Consider the following 7,361-nt stretch of genomic DNA (forward strand, 5'->3'; position numbering starts at 1 on the left):
GCCTCATCTCTCCTCCCCCTAGCCTCATCTCTCCTCCCCCTAGCCTCATCGCTCCTCCCCCTAACCTCATCTCTCCTCCCCCTAGCTACATCTCTCCTCCCCCTAGCCTCATCTCTCCCTCCCCCTAGCCTCATCTCTCCTCCCTCTAGCCTCATCTCTCCTCCCCCTAGCCTCATCTCTCCTCCCTCTACCTCATCTCTCCTCCCCCTAGCCTCATCTCTCCTCCCCCTAGCCTCATCTCTCCTCCCCCTAGCCTCATCTCTCCTCCCCCTAGCCTCATCTCTCCTCCCCCTAGCCTCATCTCTCCTCCCTCTAGCCTCATCTCTCCTCCCCCTAGCCTCATCTCTCCTCCCCCTAGCCTCATCTCTCCTCCCCCTAGCCTCATCTCTCCTCCCCCTAGCCTCATCTCTCCTCCCCCTAGCCTCATCTCTCCTCCCCTAGCCTCATCTCTCCTCCCTCTAGCCTCATCTCTCCTCCCTCTAGCCTCATCTCTCCTCCCCCTAGCCTCATCTCTCCTCCCCCTAGCCTCATCTCTCCTCCCCCTAGCCTCATCTCTCCTCCCCCTAGCCTCATCTCTCCTCCCCCTAGCCTCATCTCTCCTCCCCCTAGCCTCATCTCTCCTCCCCCTAACCTCATCTCTCCTCCCCCTAGCCACATCTCTCCTCCCCCTAGCCTCATCTCTCCTCCCCCTAGCCTCATCTCTCCTCCCCCTAGCCTCATCTCTCCTCCCCCTAACCTCATCTCTCCTCCCCCTAGCTACATCTCTCCTCCCCCTAGCCTCATCATCTCTCCTCCCCCTAGCCACATCTCTCCTCCCCTAGCCTCATCTCTCCTCCCCCTAGCCTCATCTCTCCTCCCCCTAACCTCATCTCTCCTCCCCCTAGCCACATCTCTCCTCCCCCTAACCTCATCTCTCCTCCCCCTAGCCACATCTCTCCTCCCCTAGCCTCATCTCTCCTCCCCCTAGCCTCATCTCTCCTCCCCCTAACCTCATCTCTCCTCCCCCTAACCTCATCTCTCCTCCCCCTAGCCACATCTCTCCTCCCCCTAGCCTCATCTCTCCTCCCCCTAGCCACATCTCTCCTCCCCCTAGCCTCATCTCTCCTCCCCCTAACCTCATCTCTCCTCCCCCTAACCTCATCTCTCCTCCCCCTAGCCACATCTCTCCTCCCCCTAGCCTCATCTCTCCTCCCCTAGCCTCATCTCTCCTCCCCTAACCTCATCTCTCCTCCCCCTAACCTCATCTCTCCTCCCCCTAGCCACATCTCTCCTCCCCTAGCCTCATCTCTCCTCCCCCTAGCCACATCTCTCCTCCCCCTAGCCACATCTCTCCTCCCCTAGCCTCATCTCTCCTCCCCTAACCTCATCTCTCCTCCCCCTAGCCACATCTCTCCTCCCCTAGCCTCATCTCTCCTCCCCCTAGCCTCATCTCTCCTCCCCTAGCCTCATCTCTCCTCCCCCTAGCCACATCTCTCCTCCCCCTAGCCTCATCTCTCCTCCCCCTAGCCACATCTCCAACCCTGTTACAGTCATAAAACTAACTGAGATAAGAGAGAGAAACTCATAGTGTAACCTTAATGTTCATAATGCTCAGGGTTCGTATACATAGTGTATTGGAATAGGAGTACTGATCTAGGATCAGCTTCCCCCTGTACATGTAATAATGTGATTTATGAAGCAAATCTGATCCTAGATCAGCATTGTTACCCCTCATCGTGTAACCGAATGTTTACAATTCTCTGACACTTGACAAAGACTACTGTGATATCAAAATGTTGTATGTCAGCCGGAATAAACCATTGTGAAGGGAGCATAAATACTGTGTGTGTCTGGGCCTCTCATTTATATATCTCAGCATTGTGTTTTAGCCCAACACTGGTATTCTCAAATTGAGGACATATTATAATTTTTTCAACTAAGGATCACCATTTTTAATGTAAAAATTAAAAGATTAAAAGGTCACAGGTTATATGTTTGAGGTCAAACCGTTTAATGCTGGCCCTACTGGCTGCTACTATGCTTTGACAGGTCAGAGGTCAGAGGTCAGAGGGAGAGAGAGAGAGCGGATGTGGGTTAGCTCAAAGTGTGTCTATGCTTTAGTGACCCACCCACTGGGCCCTGCCTCAATCCCAAACCCAGTCCCGATCTATACCTGTCCCACCTGCAGGCCCAGCTACAGTGAGAAGAAGAAATGGGCTCGGGTGGCTCCCACTGGGGGTCCATGTCAGTTTCAAACAGAAGTTCCAACCCCCCCAGCCCTGCCTACTTCCCCTGGCCACAGTGACACCAAGAAGCAGTAAATACTAATGCATACCATCACTAAAAAAACAGTGACTGTTATACCAGCTCTATCAGCTCCATCAGAACTAGAAGACATGGGGAGGTGACTGTTATACCAGCTCTATCAGAACTAGAAGACATGGGGAGGGGACTGTTATACCAGCTCTATCAGAACTAGAAGACATGGGGAGGGGACTGTTATACCAGCTCTATCAGAACTAGAAGACATGGGGAGGGGACTGTTATACCAGCTCTATCAGAACTAGAAGATATGGGGAGGGGACTGTTATACCAGCTCTATCAGCTCCATCAGAACTAGAAGACATGGGGAGGGGACTGTTATACCAGCTCTATCAGAACTAGAAGACATGGGGAGGGGACTGTTATACCAGCTCTATCAGAACTAGAAGATATGGGGAGGTGACTGTTATACCAGCTCTATCAGAACTAGAAGATATGGGGAGGGGACTGTTATACCAGCTCTATCAGAACTAGAAGACATGGGGAGGTGACTGTTATACCAGCTCTATCAGAACTAGAAGACATGGGGAGGTGACTGTTATACCAGCTCTATCAGCTCCATCAGAACTAGAAGACATGGGGAGGTGACTGTTATACCAGCTCTATCAGAACTAGAAGACATGGGGAGGGGACTGTTATACCAGCTCTATCAGAACTAGAAGACATGGGGAGGGGACTGTTATACCAGCTCTATCAGGTCCATCAGAACTAGAAGACTTGGGGAGGTGACTGTTATACCAGCTCTATCAGAACTAGAAGACATGGGGAGGGGACTGTTATACCAGCTCTATCAGAACTAGAAGATATGGGGAGGTGACTGTTATACCAGCTCTATCAGAACTAGAAGACATGGGGAGGGGACTGTTATACCAGCTCTATCAGAACTAGAAGACATGGGGAGGTGACTGTTATACCAGCTCTATCAGAACTAGAAGACATGGGGAGGGGACTGTTATACCAGCTCTATCAGAACTAGAAGACATGGGGAGGGGACTGTTATACCAGCTCTATCAGAACTAGAAGACATGGGGAGGGGACTGTTATACCAGCTCTATCAGAACTAGAAGACATGGGGAGGTGACTGTTATACCAGCTCTATCAGCTCCATCAGAACTAGAAGACATGGGGAGGTGACTGTTATACCAGCTCTATCAGAACTAGAGGACATGGGGAGGGGACTGTTATACCAGCTCTATCAGAACTAGAAGACATGGGGAGGGGACTGTTATACCAGCTCTATCAGAACTAGAAGACTTGGGGAGGTGACTGTTATACCAGCTCTATCAGAACTAGAAGACATGGGGAGGGGACTGTTATACCAGCTCTATCAGGTCCATCAGAACTAGAAGACATGGGGAGGTGACTGTTATACCAGCTCTATCAGGTCCATCAGAACTAGAAGACATGGGAGGTGACTGTTATACCAGCTCTATCAGCTCCATCAGAACTAGAAGACATGGGGAGGGGACTGTTATACCAGCTCTATCAGAACTAGAAGACATGGGGAGGTGACTGTTATACCAGCTCTATCAGGTCCATCAGAACTAGAAGACATGGGGAGGTGACTGTTATACCAGCTCTATCAGCTCCATCAGAACTAGAAGACATGGGGAGGTGACTGTTATACCAGCTCTATCAGAACTAGAAGACATGGGGAGGTGACTGTTATACCAGCTCTATCAGAACTAGAAGACATGGGGAGGGGACTGTTATACCAGCTCTATCCGAACTAGAAGACATGGGGAGGTGACTGTTATACCAGCTCTATCAGCTCTATCAGAACTAGAAGACATGGGGAGGTGACTGTTATACCAGCTCTATCAGAACTAGAAGACATGGGGAGGGGACTGTTATACCAGCTCTATCAGAACTAGAAGATATGGGGAGGTGACTGTTATACCAGCTCTATCAGAACTAGAAGATATGGGGAGGGGACTGTTATACCAGCTCTATCAGAACTAGAAGACATGGGGAGGGGACTGTTATACCAGCTCTATCAGCTCTATCAGAACTAGAAGACATGGGGAGGGGACTGTTATACCAGCTCTATCAGAACTAGAAGACATGGGGAGGGACTGTTATACCAGCTCTATCAGAACTAGAAGACATGGGGAGGGGACTGTTATACCAGCTCTATCAGAACTAGAAGACATGGGGAGGTGACTGTTATACCAGCTCTATCAGAACTAGAAGACATGGGGAGGGGACTGTTATACCAGCTCTATCAGGTCCATCAGAACTAGAAGACATGTGGAGGTGACTGTTATACCAGCGCTATCAGAACTAGAAGACATGGGGAGGTGACTGTTATACCAGCTCTATCAGAACTAGAAGACATGGGGAGGTGACTGTTATACCAGCTCTATCAGAACTAGAAGATATGGGGAGGGGACTGTTATACCAGCTCTATCAGGTCCATCAGAACTAGAAGACATGGGGAGGTGACTGTTATACCAGCTCTATCAGAACTAGAAGACATGGGGAGGTGACTGTTATACCAGCTCTATCAGAACTAGAAGACATGGGGAGGGGACTGTTATACCAGCTCTATCAGAACTAGAAGACATGGGGAGGTGACTGTTATACCAGCTCTATCAGCTCCATCAGAACTAGAAGACATGGGGAGGTGACTGTTATACCAGCTCTATCAGAACTAGAGGACATGGGGAGGGGACTGTTATACCAGCTCTATCAGAACTAGAAGACTTGGGGAGGGGACTGTTATACCAGCTCTATCAGGTCCATCAGAACTAGAAGACATGGGGAGGTGACTGTTATACCAGCTCTATCAGCTCCATCAGAACTAGAAGACATGGGGAGGTGACTGTTATACCAGCTCTATCAGAACTAGAGGACATGGGGAGGGGACTGTTATACCAGCTCTATCAGAACTAGAAGACATGGGGAGGTGACTGTTATACCAGCTCTATCAGGTCCATCAGAACTAGAAGACATGGGGAGGGGACTGTTATACCAGCTCTATCAGGTCCATCAGAACTAGAAGACATGGGGAGGTGACTGTTATACCAGCTCTATCAGAACTAGAAGACATGGGGAGGTGACTGTTATACCAGCTCTATCAGAACTAGAAGACATGGGGAGGGGACTGTTATACCAGCTCTATCAGAACTAGAAGACATGGGGAGGTGACTGTTATACCAGCTCTATCAGCTCCATCAGAACTAGAAGACATGGGGAGGTGACTGTTATACCAGCTCTATCAGAACTAGAGGACATGGGGAGGGGACTGTTATACCAGCTCTATCAGAACTAGAAGACATGGGGAGGGGACTGTTATACCAGCTCTATCAGAACTAGAAGACTTGGGGAGGTGACTGTTATACCAGCTCTATCAGAACTAGAAGACATGGGGAGGGGACTGTTATACCAGCTCTATCAGGTCCATCAGAACTAGAAGACATGGGGAGGTGACTGTTATACCAGCTCTATCAGGTCCATCAGAACTAGAAGACATGGGGAGGTGACTGTTATACCAGCTCTATCAGCTCCATCAGAACTAGAAGACATGGGGAGGGGACTGTTATACCAGCTCTATCAGAACTAGAAGACATGGGGAGGTGACTGTTATACCAGCTCTATCAGGTCCATCAGAACTAGAAGACATGGGGAGGGGACTGTTATACCAGCTCTATCAGGTCCATCAGAACTAGAAGACATGGGGAGGTGACTGTTATACCAGCTCTATCAGAACTAGAAGACATGGGGAGGTGACTGTTATACCAGCTCTATCAGAACTAGAAGACATGGGGAGGGGACTGTTATACCAGCTCTATCAGAACTAGAAGATATGGGGAGGGGACTGTTATACCAGCTCTATCAGGTCCATCAGAACTAGAAGACATGGGGAGGTGACTGTTATACCAGCTCTATCAGAACTAGAAGACATGGGGAGGTGACTGTTATACCAGCTCTATCAGAACTAGAAGACATGGGGAGGGGACTGTTATACCAGCTCTATCAGAACTAGAAGACATGGGGAGGTGACTGTTATACCAGCTCTATCAGCTCCATCAGAACTAGAAGACATGGGGAGGTGACTGTTATACCAGCTCTATCAGAACTAGAGGACATGGGGAGGGGACTGTTATACCAGCTCTATCAGAACTAGAAGACTTGGGGAGGGGGACTGTTATACCAGCTCTATCAGGTCCATCAGAACTAGAAGACATGGGGAGGTGACTGTTATACCAGCTCTATCAGCTCCATCAGAACTAGAAGACATGGGGAGGTGACTGTTATACCAGCTCTATCAGAACTAGAGGACATGGGGAGGGACTGTTATACCAGCTCTATCAGAACTAGAAGACATGGGGAGGTGACTGTTATACCAGCTCTATCAGGTCCATCAGAACTAGAAGACATGGGGAGGGGACTGTTATACCAGCTCTATCAGGTCCATCAGAACTAGAAGACATGGGGAGGTGACTGTTATACCAGCTCTATCACAACTAGAAGACATTGGGAGGTGACTGTTATACCAGCTCTATCAGAACTAGAAGACATGGGGAGGGGACTGTTATACCAGCTCTATCCGAACTAGAAGACATGGGGAGGTGACTGTTATACCAGCTCTATCAGCTCTATCAGAACTAGAAGACATGGGGAGGTGACTGTTATACCAGCTCTATCAGAACTAGAAGACATGGGGAGGGGGACTGTTATACCAGCTCTATCAGAACTAGAAGATATGGGGAGGTGACTGTTATACCAGCTCTATCAGAACTAGAAGATATGGGGAGGGGACTGTTATACCAGCTCTATCAGAACTAGAAGACATGGGGAGGGGACTGTTATACCAGCTCTATCAGCTCTATCAGAACTAGAAGACATGGGAGGGGACTGTTATACCAGCTCTATCAGAACTAGAAGACATGGGGAGGGGACTGTTATACCAGCTCTATCAGAACTAGAAGACATGGGGAGGGGACTGTTATACCAGCTCTATCAGAACTAGAAGACATGGGGAGGTGACTGTTATACCAGCTCTATCAGAACTAGAAGACATGGGGAGGGGACTGTTATACCAGCTCTATCAGAAC

General features: G+C 49.3%; 1 long non-coding RNA gene across 1 annotated transcript; it reads left to right on the plus strand.

Moving 5' to 3' along the window:
• The first annotated feature begins 6,540 nt into the window (after positions 1–6,540).
• Positions 6,541–7,149, plus strand: LOC135534833 (uncharacterized). The gene is made up of 3 exons (XR_010454751.1): positions 6,541–6,637; positions 6,876–6,928; positions 7,062–7,149. It is a non-coding gene; the product is annotated as an uncharacterized LOC135534833 (long non-coding RNA).
• The last annotated feature ends 212 nt before the right edge of the window (positions 7,150–7,361 follow it).

Source organism: Oncorhynchus masou, unplaced genomic scaffold (assembly GCF_036934945.1).
Source record: "Oncorhynchus masou masou isolate Uvic2021 unplaced genomic scaffold, UVic_Omas_1.1 unplaced_scaffold_4003, whole genome shotgun sequence".
Taxonomy (NCBI): domain Eukaryota; kingdom Metazoa; phylum Chordata; class Actinopteri; order Salmoniformes; family Salmonidae; genus Oncorhynchus; species Oncorhynchus masou.